Genomic DNA, 22216 nt, shown 5'->3' on the forward strand with positions numbered 1-22216 from the left:
ATTATAGAAAGACCTGGTTCTTCTATGTGTTCCTTATACTACTATTGTGGAATAATAAATACAGAAAGTAAAGAACATAAGTATTTTTACGTAAAAATACCCGGTTCAAAAGGTAAAAAATCACGACCTACTACCCAAGTAGAATTTTTTCTAACACTTCACTAAATCACTGAGCCAAAACAGCGTTTACAAAACACTTGTAAACCTAACTCTAACCCTTTGTGGCAACCAGCCTCAAGCTGTTGCAACAACTTCAAGTTAACTCTAACTTGAATACAACACTCAGAGTACCTAGTGCAAATGCTTCTAGATAAAGCTGAAAGGTACAACTCAAAAGCCCTACTACAATAAAACTAGAATAAAAGGCAGACATATGGAACTGGTTCTTCTATCTAGTTCATGTAGCTTCAGGTTCGCACACTTGAATCCCACGGGAATTGCTTGCAAAATACCTTACTATTTTGCTCTCAACTCTTGCTTAACTTCTGCATTTGTGTGTTACCTGTAGAAGAGAACAAACTAATATTTATTGAGTTAGTAGAATAGAATTAACTAGAGTTCTAATAATATACTCTTCCTTGGTAGAAGAGTTCTAGTTATCTTCAACTTCTAACTCCTCCCTTATCTAGGATAGAGTTCTCTTCGAGTAAGGAGTCCTGCTCCTTATCAAATATACAATATTTTCGTTTAGGAGACATTCAGTATAACCATTTATGTTTATCTCCCTCGCGTACATGTCTTTTGCTCGAATCTGTACGTGTCTGTATACACTGTATATAAATCTGGTTCATGCGTTTGTTTCTTTGTCAATCATCAAAACAAATTTACTCATGCCAACAACATATTAACAATACAAGTTGGAGGATAAATATGATAGAAAGATTGTGTTTTAGAGATAATTAATACTAATATCACTACTAAAATCCCACTTTTACCGACGCGGATTATCGAAGGACGTCCCTCGATAACAAGGCTTTACCGATAGGAGACCCTCAAAGTTATTATACAAATAGCCAATCACACACACAAAAAGAAAAAAAAAATCTCATGCCTCTTTCGTACTTATAGCCTGTTTGGCCAAGCTTCTAAAATCTGCTTATTTTGAGAAGTATTTTTTTCAAAAGTGCTTTTCAAAAAGTACTTTTGGGGAGAATCGGTTTGTATTTGGCTAATTAATTTGAAAAGCACTTTTGAGCAGTAATTAGTGTTTGGCCAAGCTTTTGAAACTACTTCTAAGTGTATTTTTCTCAAAAGTGCTTCTCAGAAAAGTGCTTTTGGAGAGAAGTTACATTTTTCTGCTTCTCAAAATCTACTTCTGCTTCTCCTCAAAAGCATTTTTTTCCTTCTAAAAGCTTGGCCAAACACCTTAACTTTTGCATAGCTTGGCCAAACACCTCAACGCTTTTTTCATTATGTTGCAGGAAGAGCTCTTTTGAAGTCATCGTGTTCATTTCCTATGCACAAACTCATGCATAAATTATACTAAACTCATCAATAACTGGTAAAGTTGTTGCCATGTGATCACCAGGAGGTCACGGGTTCGAGCCGTGAAAATAGTCACTTGCAGAAATGCAGGGTAAGACTGCGTATAATAAACACTTAAAGTCTGGCCCTTCCTTAGACTCCGCACATGATCTAGCGGGAGCTTAGCGCATCGAACTGTATTTTTTCTATAGTTTATGGTTTTCAGTGTTGTACACGGAATAGCTTATAGATAAGGTAAAAAGGTTGAGATGGGAACCTAAGAGTATGGTCTAGGATCCATAAAATTGGTCTGAAAACTATGGGAAAGTAAGTGGTTCAAACTCCAGCAGAAGTAAGAAAGTGAACTGATCTTCAAAAGATGAAGGAAAGACAAGATATTAAAGAAAATAAAAGTCTTCAAAAGACTAAACAGGGTATCCACCTTGCATGTAAAATCAACAATTTTTGCCTCAGTTCTATAGACAGAGTTGACTAATTCTTTGAAAGAGTCTCTCAATTCATGTGTATCAGCCACCCATATTCCGCTAAGGAAGCTCAAATCTGGGCCACCATTATTCCCTCTGCTCTCAAAGACAGAAGCCATATCTAAGAAATTGGAATTTAAATCATCAATATCGCTAACACCAAGAAATTGAAGCATCTGATTTAATGTATCTCCCGTTGCTCCGGCAGCTGTCATGCTCAGTACGACGTGAAAAGATAGCGGAGACAACAATATGTTATTAGAAGAATTGACACTTTCTTGAACCTCTTTAAGAAGAATACGACCAGCTACCTGCGCGCAAAAATCCATCCTGTTTTCTTTTTGTTTCGCCATTTCTTTGTGCTTGGTATGTAGATACTTGAAAGCTATAACACAAACTGTTAGTCGCTGCTGGTTTTGCTATAAATATCTGCTTCTCGAAACCAAGGAGTATCTGTTTGCGAAAGAATGCATTGATTCACTTATTATAGGCTAAAAGTTGAGGACTCTGATGCACACCTCAGCTGGGACATGCTATCCTTTCTCCATATTTGCATACAAAGAAGATGACTTAATTTTACAAGCTACGTGCTTCCATCCTAGTGCTCTGGTTTCAATCAATTATCCGATAAATAAACAATAATATCTTGATTCTACTTGTTGAAAGTGTGTGTTACGTGTTCACTTCCTCGGTTCCTTATCCTATATGAACGCAATCTTCTAGAATAAAGCTTAAAGATCATGCATTTTCTTTAGGCGTAATACATAGAGGCCTTCAAATTTGTTCACACGCTTACACAATCTATTTTAAGTGTATTTCATTTAAACACTTTAAGTAGGTCTTTACTATGTCATTTAGACACAAAATTAACAGGCAGCCAAAAGCAGCCAAACCCAGCAGTTGCGTGTAATTCACACGCCAGATCGACGAATAAAATAGGAACAAGTGGAATTAAGAAAAACTTTTGAAAAAAGGAAAAGAAAAATGTGAAGCTGAACACACGCAAAATGGGAGTGGTGATCATAGACGGATCAACAGTTTGAGACTTCCTGAACGATGAAGCAGCTTTTGCAAAGGCAATCGATAAAGGATTCACCGATTTGGACCTCAACAAGGACAGCGTTTTATCCCGATCCGAACTTCGCGAAGCGTTTGAGTCTCTCCGCCTCATAGAGGCTCACTTTGGCGTCGACGCAGCCTCGCCGGAGGAACTCATCCGCCTCTATGATTCCATCTTCGAGAAATTCGATTGTGACCACAATGACCCCGTTGACCGACAGGAGTTTGGGAATGAGAAAATTATGCTGGCAATCGTTGATGACTTGGTCGTCGCCGATTCAAATGGCTCTTGATGACAATAACTGGAATTTGATCAAACAAGTTGCAGATTTAGAAGCTTCTAAGCTTCCTGACTAATAAATTATAACCGCTCTCTCTTTCTTTACCAATAAAAAATTGTTTTTCTGTTTTTCTCAACCTAAAAAAGGTAGCCGCTGAGAAGCACCTGCCGGTGTTGAAACTTCTGGCCAGAATTGCAGCAATCAGATCTAAAAATGAGAAGAAAAATGAGAAGCTTATGGTGGTGGCCAGATTTAAAAGTGGTGGTAGTAGTATACCCAGATCTGAAGAAGTATACGGTAATAATCGCGTGAACGATACTGAAAAATTAAAAGAGAAGTTCATCTGAAAATTTTCCGGCAGAAGTTATTTGTTTGCTGGCAAGAAATATGTAGAGTTTGTTTTTTGGGATGGTTTCACACGCTTGAAAAATGTGAGAAACACTTGCCTTGCCATGTAAGCACATTGTGTCTAAATGACACAGTAAAGGCCTATAAAGTGTTTAAATAGAACAGACGTAAGATAAAGTGTGTAAGTGAAAAGTGTGGACAACTTTAAGGGGATGTCAATATATTACGCCTTTTATTCATCATTTTCTCCGTACGGGTTTTATCGGAATCAATTCAAATTCAAAACCCCCACATGTTAAGTATCAGTAATTTCTATATAAATTTTTTCAAAGATTTCGATTTTGAGATCATGTGTGATGTCATAAACCCAACATGGGACTCACTCATCTGAGTCTTCCAAGATCAAAATATGGATATGGCCTATGGGGGAATCGATCACCACCCAAACGGACGTTTGTTTCATGCACGCTAAGCATGTTTTCTCCAAAAGGATATGACCTGGTGTTTTCTCCTCATTCAATTTAAATTGTTCTTGGCTTGATTGATGTTGGCTCTAAGGGACCAACTCAGGATCAGCTGCTCTACTCCCTCCTTTTCATTTTCTTCCACTTCAACGCTGCTAATATTCTTTTTCACTTTTAAATTTAACTCTTTTGGGGTACTTCAGAGGGCAAGCAGAATTTTCATTAGAGCTCTTGGTCTAAGATGTATTTTCCAACTGAAGAAGGAGGCATTGGGTTCATATATTTGAAGGATTTCGGTGATGCTCTAGCTATGAAAAAATGGTGGAGATTTAGGACTTGCGACAACCTATGGTCCAATTTCCTCTACACTAAATATTGTAGGTTAGCACATGAAGTCGAGAAGGTTTGGAAGACTGGAAAATCACATTGTTGGCAAAAAATGCTTCAAATAAAGGAAAAAGTTGAGGAGAACTTATTTTGGAAGATTAATGCTGGCAACTCAAGCTTTTGGTAGGATAATTGAACAGGTATGAGGGTGATAGTTCAGATTATCTCCTATGAGAACACACCAAGAGGACAACCTGTAAGAGATATTATTGTTGATGGCAAATAACAGTTTGACCAATTGCATTCTAACAAAGCATATTTTGAGTATTCGTATTGGTGATTCAAATTTTTCTGATTCACCTATCTGGATGCCATCTCCCAATGGAACTTTCTTTACAGCTTTAACCTGGGGCCTAGTCAAACAGATACAAGATGCAATAGCTTTATTGCACAGAGTATGGCACAAATATCTTCCCTTTAAGATGTTCTTTTTTTCCTGGGAATCGTTGAAGAAGACATTGTCTTTTGATGATGTTTTGATCAAATTTAGACTGAACTATGTTTCTAATTGTTGTTGTTGTAGAGTTTCATAAGGTGAAACAATTCAACATACATTTATGGCTGGTGGACTTACAAGGGACTTGTGGAATACATTTGGAACTCCTTTGAATATCATGTGGAAAGCTATCTCTATCAAAGGTATGTTTACGGTAGTCAATTAAGCCCAAAAATATTTTACATCAAGAATTGCTGAGAATAACTCCTATTGTAATTTGTTGGAAAATATTGAAGGCAATATGTGCATCAAGGTATGGAGATACTAGAATTTCAAGGGCTAGAGTAAAGTATCAAATTTTGAACCATTTAAGATGGTCCATATCTGAACATCTGTCACAACCCAAAATCTCACCTGTCGTGATGGCACCTATCTCAATACTAAGCAAGCCAACAATCTCAACAAACCATCATATCTTCTAAATTTAAAAATATAATATTTAAATTCAGCTGAAGAAATCTCACAAATACAGATATAAACAGTGTCAAAACTCGGTGTCACTGAGTACATGAGCATCTAATATTAATACAAAGTCTGACTGATAAAACACTGTCTGAAAGTATAGAACAGTATAATAACTGAAGGAAAAAGAGTCAAGGTCAGCGGACGCCAGGCAGCTACCTTAATAGTCTCCAACTGATAGCACTCTGAGATCTAACAGTCGTCGTATTCGAAAGCACCTATATCTGCACACGAGGTGCAGAGTGTAGTATAAGTACAACCAACTCAATAAGTAACAAGACTAACATCTGGACTGAAAGTAGTGATGAGCTCTGTAGGTACAGTCCAGTATATATAAATAACGGTACAGAAATGTACACTTGCTTTCAAGTTCAACAGTTAAACTCAGTACAAGCAAAATTAAACTCAGTACAAGCAAAATAGATCAATACTGCATGATATGAAGAATATGACATCTCAGTGGAAAGACCTCATGTACTACTGGTCACTAATCATTCGGTCACTCGGTACTGTTTATAGCCAATACAGCCCAAGGATATTCCATCCCCCGTATATATATATACACACACATCGATTGACAGTCAGTCACTCAGTACCGTATAAGGCCAATCCAATCCTAGGGTAATTTATCCCCAAATACAAATGATACGGATAAGATCCATGTCCAGAGAAATTCATCACAATATAAATAAGTAAGGCAAGTCCATGCCCTGGAAAGTCCGTCCCGAATATATAGTCATCTACACTCACTAGGGGTGTGTACATACTCCGGAGGGGCTCCTTCAGCCCAAGCGTGATATAAAGCCGATATGGCCTACTGTAGGCGGGCAGTACCGACCCGTCTAATAATAAAGCCTATAAGGCCTACTGCAGGCGGGCAGTCCCGTTCCATATAATAATAATATACATAAAGCCAATATGGCCTGCTGCAGACGGGCAGCCGCGATCCCAAAAATATCCTTACAATGGATGAACATGACTTAGCAAGAAATATGCATTTTAAAAACAATTATATTCAACATCAAAACGACCTTGTGGGTCCCAAAATATGGGCAAGTAGCCTAATCATGATCTTTAATACGATTCTCAACTCAATTTCCTAACACGTGGAGAATATTAGGATAATAACATGGTTCTTTAATTTTTACAACTTCACAGAATTTATTCAAGTCACAATTTCTATGGTGCACGTCCACACGCTCGTCGCTTATCGTGTGCGTCACCTCCAAACAATTTATATAACACCAAATTCGGGGATTCATACCCTCAGAACCAAGTTTAGAAGTGTTACTTACCTCAACCATGTTATTCTTTACTCTACTATACCCTTGCCTTACGAATCGGCCTCCGAACGCCTCGAATCTAGTCACAATTAATTTGATTCCGTCAATACCAATTATTGAAATTAATTCCATATGAAAATACTAATTTTCCAACAAAATCTGAATTTTAACTCAAAATCTTCCGTGGAGCCCATGTCTCGGAACCCGACAAAATTTACAAAATATGAATGCCTATTCAACCACGAGTCCAACCATACAAATTTTATCAAATTCCGACATCAACTCGACCCTCAAATCTTCAAATTAAACTAAGAGGGTTTTCAAAACTTTCCAACTTAATTCACTAATTAAATGTTACAAATAACCATGGATTCGAGTAATTTAACCAATATTGATTTAGGAACACTTACCCCGTTGTTTTCCTTGAAAACCGCCTCTTCCCGAGCTCCAATTTGTCAAAAATGGAAAATGAAACAAAGTCTCATTTTCAGAACTTAAAGTTTTTGTCCAGGCGTTTCTTCTTCGCGAACGCGACAGCTCCCTCGCGTTCGCGAAGCACATTTTTGTGCTGCCCGAATTTCTTCTTCGCGAATACAAAGGCAGCCTCGTGAACGCGATGCTTTACCAAGCTTGGCTATCGCGAATGCGAGATACTCTTCGCGAATGCGAAGCTTTAATGTTCCACTGCTTCTCGCGTTCGCGATGCACATCCTGACAGCCCTTCCCGAACGCGTCTTCCTCTTCGCGAACGCGAAGAGCAAATATTGCCAGCCCGTCAGTTCCTCTTCGCAAACGCGAGACGCCTCTCGCGAACGCGATGAAGGAAACCAGATACAGGCATCAGAAAATTCCAACAGCTGTTTAAGTCCAAATTTTGATCCATTAACCATCCGAAACTCACCCGAGGCCCCCGGGACCTCAACCAAATACACAATAAGTCCTAAAACATCATACGAACTTAGTCGAAACCTCAAATCACATCAAACAACACTAAAATCACAAATCACACCCCAATTCAAGCTTAACGAAAAATAACGAATTCCAACTTCTACATTCGATGCCGAAACCTATCAATACAATTCCGATTGACCTCAAATTTTGCACACAAGTCATAAATGACATAACGGAGCTATAAAAAATTTCAGAACTGCATTCCGACTCCGATATCAAAAAGTCAACTCCCCAGTCAAATTTTCAAACTTAAATTTCTATTTTAGTCATTTCAAGCCTAATTTAACTACGGACTTCCAAATAATTTTCCGGACACGCTCCTAAGTCCAAAATCACCATACGGAGCTATTAGAATCATCAAAACTTTATTCCGGGGTTGTTTATACATAGGTCAGCATCCAGCCAACCTATTTAACTTAAGTTTTAAACTTTGGAACTAAGTGTTCCCATTCATTCCAAGACCTCACCGGACCCGAACCAATTACCCCTGCAAGTCATATAACAGTTGTAAAGCACAAATTGAGCAATAAATGGGGGAATGGGGTTGTAATACTCAAAACGACCGACCAGGTTGTTACATTCTCCCCCACTTAAACATACGTTCATTCTCGAACGTGCCAAGAGTTGTTCCTAAGCCTTTAATCACTGTTCCACCCTACCATTCACATATCCGGGGGTGATCCCACGTTACCCTATTTTGTATAGGCCTGACAACACAACATAATTGAAAGTCAATAATTTAACCTTAGCCTATAAACCTTGGAATTCAATTTCCAACATTCAGAATTTCTTTTCAAGACATGAATCTCACATCTATTTACTATATGAGTTTGAACAAGCTTTATCAAGCCATAACCATAACCCCAGATATAATCACATAATATACTACACAACTCGCATGCTCGCAACACCATTCCCGATCACAGTAACTACTCCAAACTAACTCGGTACTAGTATTAAACCCCATATCAAGCCAAACCTTGTTCCAAACCTTCGTACATTGCTGATAATAAAAGAAACACATGGAATCTCATAACCCCTTATCAGATCAACAAGTCATGGAGCTCTCTCGCCCCAACCAGAACCATAATCACTTTCTAAGCCGACTTTCAGTGTCATCCTCCCAAATATACCGTAATCAAATCTGATAGTACCCATTATAGGTCCAATGACCATATATTATTAAACACAACTATCACACAGACATGCCACACCAATATAACTCAAGCCACAACTGCGCAATTCGTGTACCCAAAAATGGAAAATGTCTCAAAGAAGAGAACCGTATTGCAAGTTCAACAAGTACCACCATAACTGCAATGCTGTAAGCTCATCATATATAGTAAAACCAAGATACACGACTCTAACAACGGTAACTAGCTCTTCTAGAGCTCACATTAACATCAACCGTACGGATAACTCACGTGCTATAGTATCAATATCTGGACCCGCACAGACAACTCACGTGCCAATAACATAAATGTCTGAACCCGCACGGATAACTCACGTGCTTATAATATCAATCGCCCGGCATAGTCACAGGAATACAGTCCAAGCATATAATGCAGGAGCAATTAAATAAGTACACATGTATATGATAAATGAAATAAAATTCACATGCTCCTGGACTGGTATAAATAACACGCCATAGAATAGGCATGTTCAAAGTGTGCTATCACAACTCAAATCAGCAAGTTAACGCAGAAATAGTAACTACCCAATTTATTTGAGGAATTAGCCTCTTTGTAACCTCAAGTGTAGCCCAGATAGTTCTCGACAAAGGTACGAATACGAGAAACGTTATAACTTTACGCTTAACAGTCAACTCTAGGCATATCTTTGCCTAAGCATTCTTCCAAGTATGAATACTTGCCCTGATACCTGCACATGGCTCAAACCTCACATATGTACGCACTCGTAGCGCGCAGCTATCACAAATAATTAACGCAATTAGTGCCTCCACTGAGTTTAAATAAAATACTCACCTCAAACATGCCGCAACTCTGAAATAATTTGCTTCTGAGAACTCCCAGTCCCCCAAATTCATAGAACACATGAACCACCGTAACTGATCATAGCTCCAGCACTCGAATGACTATCACATCTTTCATGTACGATCATCCCACTAGGAATACTTTCATAATTCTTCCGTGCCACATAATAATAATTTGAATATCAGCAGTCTATCGACTAGGTGAATACTGCAATACCAATGAACATCCGTAAGTCAAAACACAATGCGCCTTCTGAAATGCGCACCCTTCTCAGGAATTACCGAGCATATATAACATTCAGCTAAATATCTGAAACTGACCATGTTGTCCAAAATTCGGGACCTTCTCTTCAATATCGAATTGCCACCTTGTACATGTAAATTTTAATCCTGCACAACGCACCGCATCTATCATGTAATCATGTGAAAAGCACGAGAATCTCATTATAAACTCTGAGTCACCAGCAAATTACATACCTGGTTAGTTAGAAACCTTCTATTTGCTCTCATCCAAGAGGAAATCACAATACACAACATGCCCCCCACACTGGTAGAAAATATCTGGTTCGAACCATGGTAGAAACCATCAAGGACACTTTGAAATCCATTTGCACATAACTAAGCTATCAGAACTGAATTCCTCTAACTCGACCAAGCCCGCAGGTCACCAACCTAAGAATATTTCCACTAAAATATCCGTAGAGCCTCACCACTTCATAGGTACCCAGAGAACTGATCATACCATACTGGTCCACCCTACTACCTAGTCGTCCTATTTTCTCCGATTTTCTTCTGAATTACCCTCAAGTTGACACTTCTCCCGGTCATAATTCCACGATCCTTACCCAAAGCTCACTACAAGATATCCTAACATAAAACCACACCGCCTTAAGGCCCATAAGCCATTGTATTCTTCTTAAGAACCTCCATAAATACCACAACCGTAACACTCACTCTCAAAATACCTTATGTGAATTTAAAATTGTTCTTCTTACCTTTCTTATACTAAAATATATAATCCATAGTCATACAGAATTACCTCAAGTCCGACACCATTAAATGTAAATCTCAGATTCTATCCATACACAAATCCGGAAAAATTCTCGATTACTATATATAAATCTCGAACCCATTAGAACCTTCTCGGGAGTCACCCACTTTGCTCAAATCTAAATTGCACCACCCAAATGGGTTGAAAGACACGTGCCCCCATTAGCACAACAACACTCAAAGAGGTAACCCTGCCTTAACCCCACAGATCAAATTCATACTCCGTGCGCACTACATCATTCACAAATAACAACTCACTCATCCCATGATTTTTATATACTCATAAAGCGCAATATAACCCGTATTTAGGAATTTCATTACTCGAGTCATCCTCGATCTCAACCTCTGCAAGTCATAACTAATCCACAAGTATGCCTCAGACCAAAACTAAAATTTAACATATAACAATAAATTAAATTGTCAATAGCAGACTCCCCCACTTGGCTCAAAGCCATAGATTAAAACACTCGATAACTCACAATACCCATACTTTATTACTGCCATAATACCGCAATCAGTTTAACAAAAATTCTTCTCAAGCTCATGCAACGCCAACCATAAAAATACATCAATCATCCACTAAGCTCGCATTCATTCTCTTGACACTCAAGTCAACTTTCTCAACCAGATTCAAATTCAAATCTAAACACATACTCCCCGCTGGAAGAAAAGAAACTCTCCAGTCAACATTATAAGGAACACACCTACGTAGATTACTCCGCAGGGGATAACCCACCTGCTTAGCCTCAAATTGGCATCTTGTTATACCCTTTCGTAGTCACAATTACTATGCAATCACTTAATCTTTCTGAGTCCAAAATCATTAACAAGACATGAGAATTTAATTTGTCCCAAAATTTAACAACATGAAAGGTCCTTCAAAATATTCATACTCGAGACTGTACGTCACATCAAAATGAAAATCAAGCACCCAATGGCCCTTTTTACATTTCAAGAAAACACTTCTCGTCACATTTAAATCATCTTAACACATCCCGCAGTCAATATCATACTCATCACAAAGCCATTCCACCGATCATCGAGCCACAAATTCTACTCGTAGGGATATTACCGGACATATGAGTCCAAATGTACAAGTTACAACTAAAGCTATTGAGCTTAAGCTGCGGTCTAACCCTGGCCTCAAGGCCTCCAAACTGGCCCATCACCAAAACATAGAATACTCATCTCGAACCTCGTTCATGATTCATAAGTCAGCAGTGCACAGCTGATACCGAGCGCTCACATGCGCACACAAATGCGTGGAAGGAATTCAAAGAGTTATATTTCAAGGTGAATCAATTCCGCATGATAAGGATAGAAAGATGGGAAGTTTATCCTAAAATGCCCTGTAGACTCTCGAAGATAAGTATGGACGTCATCATACCGATCCGCAAGACTGTACTAGACACTTGCTCACGACTCGTGAGACCTATGTAACCTAGGCTCTGATACCAACTTGTCACGACCCAAAATCTCACCTGTCGTGATGGCGCCTATCTCAATACTAGGCAAGACGACAATCTTAATAAACCATCATATCTTCTAAATTTGAAAACATAATATTTAAATTCAGCGGAAGAAATCTGACAAATACAGATATAAACACTCCCAAAATCCGGTGTCACTGAGTACATGAGCATCTAATATGAATACAAAGTCTGACTGATAAAATACTGTCTGAAATTATAGAACGGTACAATAATTGAAAGAAAGAGAGACAAGGCAAGTCCATGTCCTAGGAAGTCCGTCCCGAATATATAGTCATCTACGCTCAATGGGGGTGTGTACAGACTCCGGAAGGGCTCCTTCAGCCCAAGCGTAATATAAAGCTGATATGGCCTACTACAGGCGGGCAGTTCCGATCCGTATAATAATAAAGCCTATAAGGCCTACTGCATGCGGGCAGTCCCGTTCCATATAATAATAATAATATACATAAAGTCAATATGGCCTGCTGCAGGCGGGCAGCCCCGGTCCCATAAATATCCTTACAATGGATGAATATGACTTAGCAAGAAATATGCATTTTAAAAACAATTATATTCAATAGCAATACGACCTTGTGGGTCCCAAAACATTGGCACGTAGCCTAATCATGATCTTTAATATGAGTCTCAGCATAATTTCCTAACACGTGGAGAATATTTGGATAATAACATGGTTCTTTAATTTTTACAACTTCACAGAATTTATTCAAGTCACAATTTCTATGGTGCACGTCAACACGCTCGTCGCCTATCATGTGCATCACCTCCAAACACTTTATATAATACCAAATTCGGGGATTCATACTCTCAGAACCAAGTTTAGAAGTGTTACTTACCTCAACCGTGTAAATCTTTACTCTGCTATACCCTTACCTCGCGAATCGGCCTCCGAACGCCTCGAATCTGGTCACAATTAATTTGATTCAGTCAATACCAATTATTGGAATTAATTTCATATGAAAATACTAATTTTCCAACAAAATCCGAATTTTAACTCAAAAATCGCCCGTGGGCCACCCACGTCTTGGAACCCGACAAAAGTTACAAAATATGAACTCTCATTCAACCACGAGTCCAACCATACAAATTTTACCAAATTTCGACATCAACTCGACCCTCAAATCTTCAAATTAAACCAAGATGGTTTTCTAAATTTTCCAACTTAATTCACCCATTAAATGTTAAAAACAATCATGGATTCGGTAATTTAACCAATATTGAGTTAAGAACACTTACCCTATTATTTTTCTTGAAAATTGCCTCTTTCCGAGCTCTAATTTGTCAAAAATAGAAAATGGAACGAAGTCCAATTTTCAGAACTTAAAGTTTCTGTCTAGGCGTTTCTTCTTCGCGAACGCGACAGCTCCCTCGCGTTCGCGAAGCACATTTTTGTGCTGCCCAAATTTCTTCTTCGCGAACGCGAAGGCAGCCTCATGAACGCGATGCTTTACCAAGCTTGGCCATCGCGAATGCGTGCTACCCTTCGCGAACACGAAGCTTTAATGTTCCACTGCCACCAAACCTTCTTCGCGAACGCGTCTTCCTCTTCGTGTACGCGAAGAGCAAATATTGCCAGTCCCTCAGTTCCTCTTCGCGAACGCGATGAAGGAAACTACATAGAGGCATCAGAAAATTCCAACAGCTGTTTAAGTCCAAATTTTGATCCGTTAACCATCTGAACTCACCCGAAGCCCCCGGGACCTCAACCAAATACACAAACAAGTCCTAAAACATCATACGAACTTAGTCAAAACCTCAAATCACCTCAGACAATGCTAAAATCACAAATCACACCCCAATTCAAGCTTAACGAAAACTAATGAATTCCAACTTCTACATTCGATGCCGAAACTTATCAATTCAATTCCGATTGATCTCAAACTTTTCACACAAGTCATAAATGACGTAACGGAGCTATGAAAATTTTCAAAACTGGATTCCGACTCCGATATCAAAAAGTCAACTCCCCGGTCAAACTTCCAAACTTAAATTTTTATTTTAGCCATTTCAAGCCTAATTTAACTACGGACTTCCAAATAATTTTTCGGATACATTCCTAAGTCCAAAATTACCATACGGGGCTATTGTAATCATCAAAACTTTATTCCGGGGTCGTTTACACATAGGTCGACATCCAGCCAATATTTTCAACTTATGTTTTAAACTTTGGAACTAAGTGTTCCCATTCATTCCAAGACCTCACCTGACCCAAACTAATTACCCCGGCAAGTCACATAATAGTTGTAAAGTACAAATTGAGTAGTAAATGAGGGAACGGGATTGTAATACTCAGAACGACCGGCTAGGTTGTTACAACATCATTGTAGCAAGGAGTGGTGTGGGCACTTGTTTGGCATTTGTGATCAAGTTCCTTCACTCTCCCATAATATTGAATACTTTATTGTTAAGTGGACGAAACCTCTCCAATTGGGTGAAAATAAATACTAATGAAAGTCGGAATGGGGAAGGGGTTATGGGGGTTGGAGGTATTATTAGAGACTCTGAAGGCAATTTGATCATATAACATGTGAAGGGGCAGTAGCAATTTGGCGGAGGCAAAGGCATCCCGGATACGAAACGGATTGGAATCGAACTCGGAATTTGACTTGGGGGAGCTGCTGGTGCCCCAGTTCTGGTACGTTCGCACCTGCGAGGTATTGGTTGTAGGTGCAACCTCGCGGAAGTGGACCATCGACCGTAGAAGCAGCCTAGAGCAAGTTGCCCAGTGGTCGCAGAAGTAGAGGGCTTCCTGCATCGGCAAGCTCACAGGTGCGTGAGAGATGGTTGCAGGTACGGGCTAGGCCAAGAAGGCCTGGGTTCGCATGAGCGACGATCTTCCGCAGGCGCGCGTGCGCAGATGCAGGCCAGCTCTACAGGAGCAAAAGCACAAGAGTGCATGCTTCTCCGCAGAAACGGACTTGGCCAAGCTAGGAGAGTACCTCACCTGCGATGGATTTTCCGCAGGTGCGGCATCGCAGGTGCGAAAATCGCTGGGAGGCAGTGAGGTGCATTTAAGTCGGAGCTTAGGCTATTTTGGCTCATTTCTTTCATCTCTTGGGCGATGTTTGAGCTCTTTTAAGAAGGGTTTTTACCTAGCTATTGAAGGTAAGTAATTTCTACCCAATGTAAGTTAAATACATAGGGTGTTTGTAGATTTTAACATGTAAAATTGTAAAAATTATGGGTTTAGTTAAAAAAATCTAGGTTTTGGATAAAAATGAGATTTAACCACGAAAATGATTATGGAATTGAATAAAAATTATATATTTGAGTTCGTGAGGTTATGGGTAGCTATTATCTTCAAAAATTTCCGAAATTCGGGCACGTGAGCCTGGGGGTAAATTTTAGGAATCTTCCAATTTGGGTTGGGTAATTACTCTAATAGCTAAATTATTAACTTTTGAATGTATATTTATTAATTTATATAATATTTGGGTAGCTTCAGATTGTTCGGTACCAAGTTGAGGCCTTAGAGTGAATTTGTGGGCCGGAAAGTGAGTTTTGAGACGAGGTAAGTCTCATGCCTAACCTTGTAATAGGGAATTACCCCATAGGTGTTTTAAATTACTATTTGCTTCTAATTGTGAGGGGATACGCACACACGAGGTGACGAGAGTCCGTGCGTAGCTACTAATCATGCTTAAGTCCGGGTAGTTTTAGGACTCAAATCATGAAATACTTGTATTGTTTGCACTCTACTTGTTAATTTAAGTGCCTAAATTATATTGAAACTTAGTACAGGATTCGTAAAGACCGAATTTCACTTACTTTAAGTTTTGACGGATTACTTAACCGTTAATAAAAATTGTGTTTCCTTGTGAATTAGGCTTGTAACAGCTTTTAAATCGGATGTTCATAAAGTATTCTCTCTTCTTGTGGAGCGGCCCAAACGCCTCAGCAGTATAATAGATGCATCTATGGTTCGTGTCGCTCGACCCTTGGCAATGTATACATTATTTTGGATCGGGCTGTACGACCTCGGCATAAATCGTGCGTGTTAAATGCTTGGAGCCCGAATACACTTGATATTATTTTTATTAATTGAGGAGTTATAACTCATTTATTGGCCCGAATTTTATCTGGAATTAGTATGTGTTAGTTGAAGATTTTTGGGATTTACTATCAGTTAAAGAATCATTCATTCATTGCTTGCTAATGTGTTATTATTATTATTCGCATATCTCATGCCTATTTAAAATTCCTGTATTTTATTATTGGCACATAGTAAGTGTCGATGTCGGCCCCTCGTTACTACTTCTTCGAGGTTAGACTGGATACTTACTTGGTACATGTTGTTTACGTACTCACGCAACACTTCTACACTAATCGTGCAGGATTTGAGGCAGGTACATCTGGCAGTCATCCAGGCGCGCACCCACGTTACCCCGAGGCTTAGTGGTGAGCTGCTCTCTGAGGCCGTTCTGCAGCACCCGCAGCTCTATTTCTGTCTACTCTATTTCAGACAGTAGCTTAGTGTTTTGTATATTCTACTAGTTGCTCATACACTTGTAACACCAGGTCTTGAAAATATACTAGTAGACTTTTTGGCTTTTGAGCATTTATTTCACTGCATTTGCTCCTTCATTAGTTTTTGTTTTACTTTATTAAATTTTTCACTTCTCTCTCATTTAATAAATAAAAATCAACTACTTTGAAATTATTAAAAAGTATAAATACATGGCTAATTCACCGTTGGCTTGCCTAGCGGCGACGTTGGGCGCCATCACGGCTTATAAGGGAAATTGGGTCGTGACATTAAATTTTTTAGTATTTTAAACTTTAAAATTGACCAAAATTTTAGTTATTAAATCTTTCCTTATGTGAGATAGGTAGAAAATCCTAGATTTTAGGAATTTAAAATCAATTGATATTATACCATACATAAATCTTTTCCTTATTTGAAATCTATATGTAACATAATTATAATTTTTTTCGTTTTTCGTGGATATATATTCTATGGAAAAAATAATAATAAAGTAACGTGTGTGTGTTTTAACAAAATTAAAGTAACTAATAGATCATGTTTTGATGAAAGTTATATATGGAAGCATTAAAAACAACACAGAGGTAAGAGGTGGGCATGAATAACTTCAAACAACAATTAGGATGTTCTTTTTTCGTTGAACAATAGAAGACTTCGAATTAGAAGTACACTGAAAATATTTTTTCTACTGTTATTGTCTAATCGAATTATTAATATTCAAGTCTTAAATATTTGGAAATAATTAAAATAATTTTTTAATGTGAAATCCAACTTACAAGAGAAAAGGTTGATCAACATTTTGTACAAAAAAAAGAATACAAAATAACGTATTTATGTTTTGGTTGTGTTTAAATAAAATTATTTAGAAATAAATCATAGGTAGAATAAGATAATGATCGAGCTAAAAATTTATAAGGACAGTTAACCATTGTCGAGTTCGGATGCCTTATGAATGGAATAATGGTACACGTTTTAGTACTCTCGTAAAGTGAGCGAATACAAGATTTTAAAGTAATGAATGCTCGTCGATAAATATTTAGAAAGAAGAGAAAAAATAAATTTTAGTAACGGATGCTCACTTATTATTTATCTTAATATTTTGATAATTACATATGTAAATCTATTAAGTCTGGTCAAAGGTCATTGTGCTTAAGCCCCATAAAGCTCCTTGTAGATCCGCCACCGATTGTTGGTTTATACAAGTTTTGAAATAACTAATATAAAATAGGGTATACATAAAATGCATGTATCCAAGTGCTCATGTAAAATTGCATGATGCTTTTACCTATCAATCAAATTGAAGAAAAATTAACTAGACCGGATCAAACCCCTAAACATGATCAATATTTATCATTTTGGAACCTGTAATTTTTGTTAATTTTTATTTTATAATACAAGCACGTCTTTTAATATAATTTATGTTATTTTTAAATATTTATTCTCATTAATATAAGAGATACGCGCATCGCGCGTACGCTAAGGCTAGTACTATATTAAAAGTACGAAATCCCTTAGTAAAATATCGTTTGCCTTTTTTACCCTTTAAAAAATAGAGTTCATACTAGATAAAATAGTCATTTAATTCTTTTCCTAATATTTATGACCTAGAAATTCATTGAAATTTGGTTATTATATCTTTCTTTATTTAAACTAGGTACCTAAAGTTTAGGACTTTAAAATCGATTAAATTTTTACCTCAAATAAATATTTAAAAAGGTCAATTTGGAACATTATTACAAAATTTATAGATGCTCGTCTGAAGTAGGTTATATACAGCAATTAAAAAGTGAACATCCTAATGGTACTCAAATTGTATTCATGGTCAACAAAATAATTTTTTAACATCAATAAGTAGTTTTTTGAAAAAGAATTTACTTCATTTAGTATTTGCAATAAATTACATTAATTTATTTTAATTATGCGGTAAATAGTGTGAGACTAAAATTGAAAACTACTAAATATATGGGAAAATAATGTTCACTTTTTTCTTTTAATTTTGTCTACTTTATTCAATCTAGATTATTATAAAAACTCGAAACTTCAACGCGAAATTGATCGACTTTTTTATCATTTAAAAATAAATTTTACGTTGGATAAAATTATTGTTTACTTGATATTTTTAATAGTTAGGACGTTGAAATTAACAAAAGTTTTGACTATTAAATTTTTTACTTATTTGAACTATATAGGAACTCCTAATATTTAGGAATGTCATCCCAGTAAGATTACTTATATAAGTCGAATAAGTCAATTTTTCACAAGAATTCATAATTTTAGGAATTGTTATTTCACCCCGAAAAATAATATTCGAGGTGACATTAGAAGTGTTCCACTTTAAGATACCAAGAGACGAAAACTTAGAGCAAATTGTACAAAAATCATACTCAGGAGCTCAAGATTATTTTCAGATTACTAAAATTTTAAAGATTTAAAGTTGATAATGTTAGAGATGTTAGCTATTTCAAACTATTCTTTTTTAAGAAAATATTAATTAAAAAAATTTAAAAAGTATTGTCATAGAGTTTCGTAGTTTCTCATAGTGTCGATATGTGGCTACTGATATTATCCATCATTATTGTGCTAAAGGAAGTAACACCATTTATTAGCATATATAATCCCTTTATCATGATAATGATCGAATCTACGTAGAAAAGATGGCGTGAGAACCTAAATCTATCCCTAAAGAAAGTCCAAATAATAAGATATTTGTAAACCAAAGATCTTTGACGAGCTAAAAACATAACACAAAATCATGTTCGCTAGTCGAATATAGTATAGAAAATATCATATCCACAGGGATTGGAGTTAAACAGTATTTTCGTAGTTTACAGCTTTATTGCTATTCAAGATGATCAACAATTTAGATTTGTGTGAATTAAAACTAACATTAACTAAAAGTCTAACTATTGGCTAATGACAATTACAACAAGAGTAAGCAAGAAGATATCAAGGGGAGAAAATAGGGGTTGATTGGATAGGTGTAAGATACTTGTTTGGGAATTAACTCTAGTTACTTCACTTCTATGGTTCAAGTGAGTCTCTCGAATTCACTCTATTATGCTCAAGCATTCAGTAGAAACTCCTCTCTCGATTAAGTCTCAACCTTACGATATGGACTAAGTTAAGCTTGGTGAATATATGCAAGAATTCGTAGTGGATTGATCCTTAGGAGAACCTCTTTCGCTTATCCTCCTAACTAGGTCTAAATATTAATTCAACTAGCCTATTTCGATTACTAACAAGAATCAATGAATTCAACCAGTAAGATAATGCAGAACATCATAAATTATGCCTCTTTCGATTACATAAATAAGTGAATATATATGCAACAATAAAAACACCCAAAACGATTTAATACATAAAATTAGAGTTAATATCCACAAACAATTCTCAAAATACCAAATCCATCAATCCCTAAGGAAGAATTACTCCATGGATATGGAGAAATTTATCACAATTAAGTTTAAGTCAAAGAAAAACATAAAACATCCAAACACTTGTCTTGAGTGGGGATGAATGGTGAAATCCTGGTGCTCTTGCTTCTCCCTCTTCTCCTTAGCTTCCTTAGGTCTAAATTATGTCAAAAGTCCTCAAAATACCGTTTTTCTATGTATATATACCAAGTAGGGTCAGGTCCAAACAAGTACACCTTCTCCTACGCAAAAAAAGATACTTTTTCGGAGTTGGACGTGCGCAGCCGCGCACCTGGAAGTGTGCCCGCGCACTTGAACGCGCACTTTTCACACTGTTCTGCCCCATATGTGCGGTAAATATGCGGATGTGCACTTGTCGCGCAATTTTTCACCCTTTTTTGTTGGGAATTTGAAAAAACATAAAACATAAAAATTGTAGCCCTTTGAATTAACTTTTCAATAATATATTGTGGAGCCCAAATGGAGTCCTGAGCGAAAGTTATGTGCATTTTACTAGACACTACGTAATATACCTGCTCGATTCTTTGTTTCCTTCCACTATCATCCGTTGATCCCCGAACACGATCCCGGCTTAATTTCTTGGGCTTTTACTCAGATTTCAAAGCTCCAAATCACTTTAATTCACTCCATAACATCTAAATATCTCGGAATCACTTCTACAAGGCATAAAAGACATAATTAGTGCAAAACACTAGCGATTAAAGCTCAAACTCAACTAAAGTGCAGTAAATTGGAATGTAATAATCGACTAAAACATGAGATTATAGCCTACCATCAATCTTCTTCTATTGAGTTATATAAATGTGATTAACATTCATTTTTTTCTTTTTCTTCAGCAGTTTGGATTTTTTTGTAATTTTTATTTAATAATTCAGACACTTTTGTGAATAATATATATATATAATTTTTATAAAATTTATATTTATTAATATGAGATGCACGCGCAACGCGCGTACTCTAAAACTAGTATGTTCTAAAAACGCTTAGTGACTTTTGAGTTACAACGTACAAAATATAACGACTTTCCAATTACAAAACAAAGTAAAGTGACTTTCACAAATAATTTTCATTAGTTTAGTAACCTTATGAGAAATGGACTCTGATGTGTTGAGTAAAATTAGTCGTCTTTGCTATTGATAGTGTAGAATGTTGTTGAATTAGATAATTCAAATATACTCGAGGACAATGAAGCAAAGGAAAAAATGTAACAATGACCGTAGCAACTAGCATATATACGAGATAGCCTTTGTTGCTGATCAGCAATTCATGTTACTCCTTACAAGCAGTGGCGGACCCAAGTGGTGGCTAGCGGGTTCAACTGAACCTTTCACAAAAAAATAATACTGTGTATATGTATAAATTAGGATTAAAGCTGTTTAAATTTTGCATAAATATTTTATTTGAACCCACTTGACAACTACTATTTTACGACTAAATTTATATACTTCTAATATTGAACCCGCTTGCACAAAATTCTGGGTCCGCCGCTGCATACGAGGGAAGATACAGCTTCAATTATAATTGTTCCTAGGGAACTTGCTTAATCCTCTTGCTAGTTAAGTCGTTAATTCGCGGTAAATTGAGCACCTCCGTCTGAGATAATATATAGTTGCATGTACGTATCCCATGCAGCAAAACTATTTTCCTTCATATAAATTAAAACCGTGCATATTGAGCTTTTTTGTTGGTCGTCATGACCAATAAGAAGTGTGCTCACTTTGTAAGTCGGTCTACAATTACTCAAATCTAATCCAGCTTTCAATAAGTGCAAGGTAGACCTACCACGAAGTTCATATTGATCAATTCTCATTTCGATATTATTATGTTATGAGCCAACTCATCGAGAGTCTTTGATGTTCGTTTTCATCTATCCAAACTTGTTTAGAGGTGGTCGACCCGATCGATGTTCCTCTGGTTTTTTACTTGATGTTAAAACTTAAAAGTACTTCATAATTAAGTTATAAATAATTCTTTATCGAAGTTGACAACAATATAATAGCGATTGGGAACAACTATAATGAGCCAAAACGGCATTCATTATCAGGAAAACAGAAAATAACTGACGACTTTGATTCATCTGTTTTAC

General features: G+C 37.0%; 1 pseudogene; it reads left to right on the forward strand.

Annotated features, from left to right (window-relative positions):
* The first annotated feature begins 2727 nt into the window (after positions 1–2727).
* On the forward strand, positions 2728–3879 carry LOC104100095 (uncharacterized; annotated as a pseudogene).
* Positions 3880–22216: the final 18337 nt, after the last annotated feature.

The sequence above is a fragment of the Nicotiana tomentosiformis genome, chromosome 4 (assembly GCF_000390325.3).
Source record: "Nicotiana tomentosiformis chromosome 4, ASM39032v3, whole genome shotgun sequence".
NCBI lineage: Eukaryota > Viridiplantae > Streptophyta > Magnoliopsida > Solanales > Solanaceae > Nicotiana > Nicotiana tomentosiformis.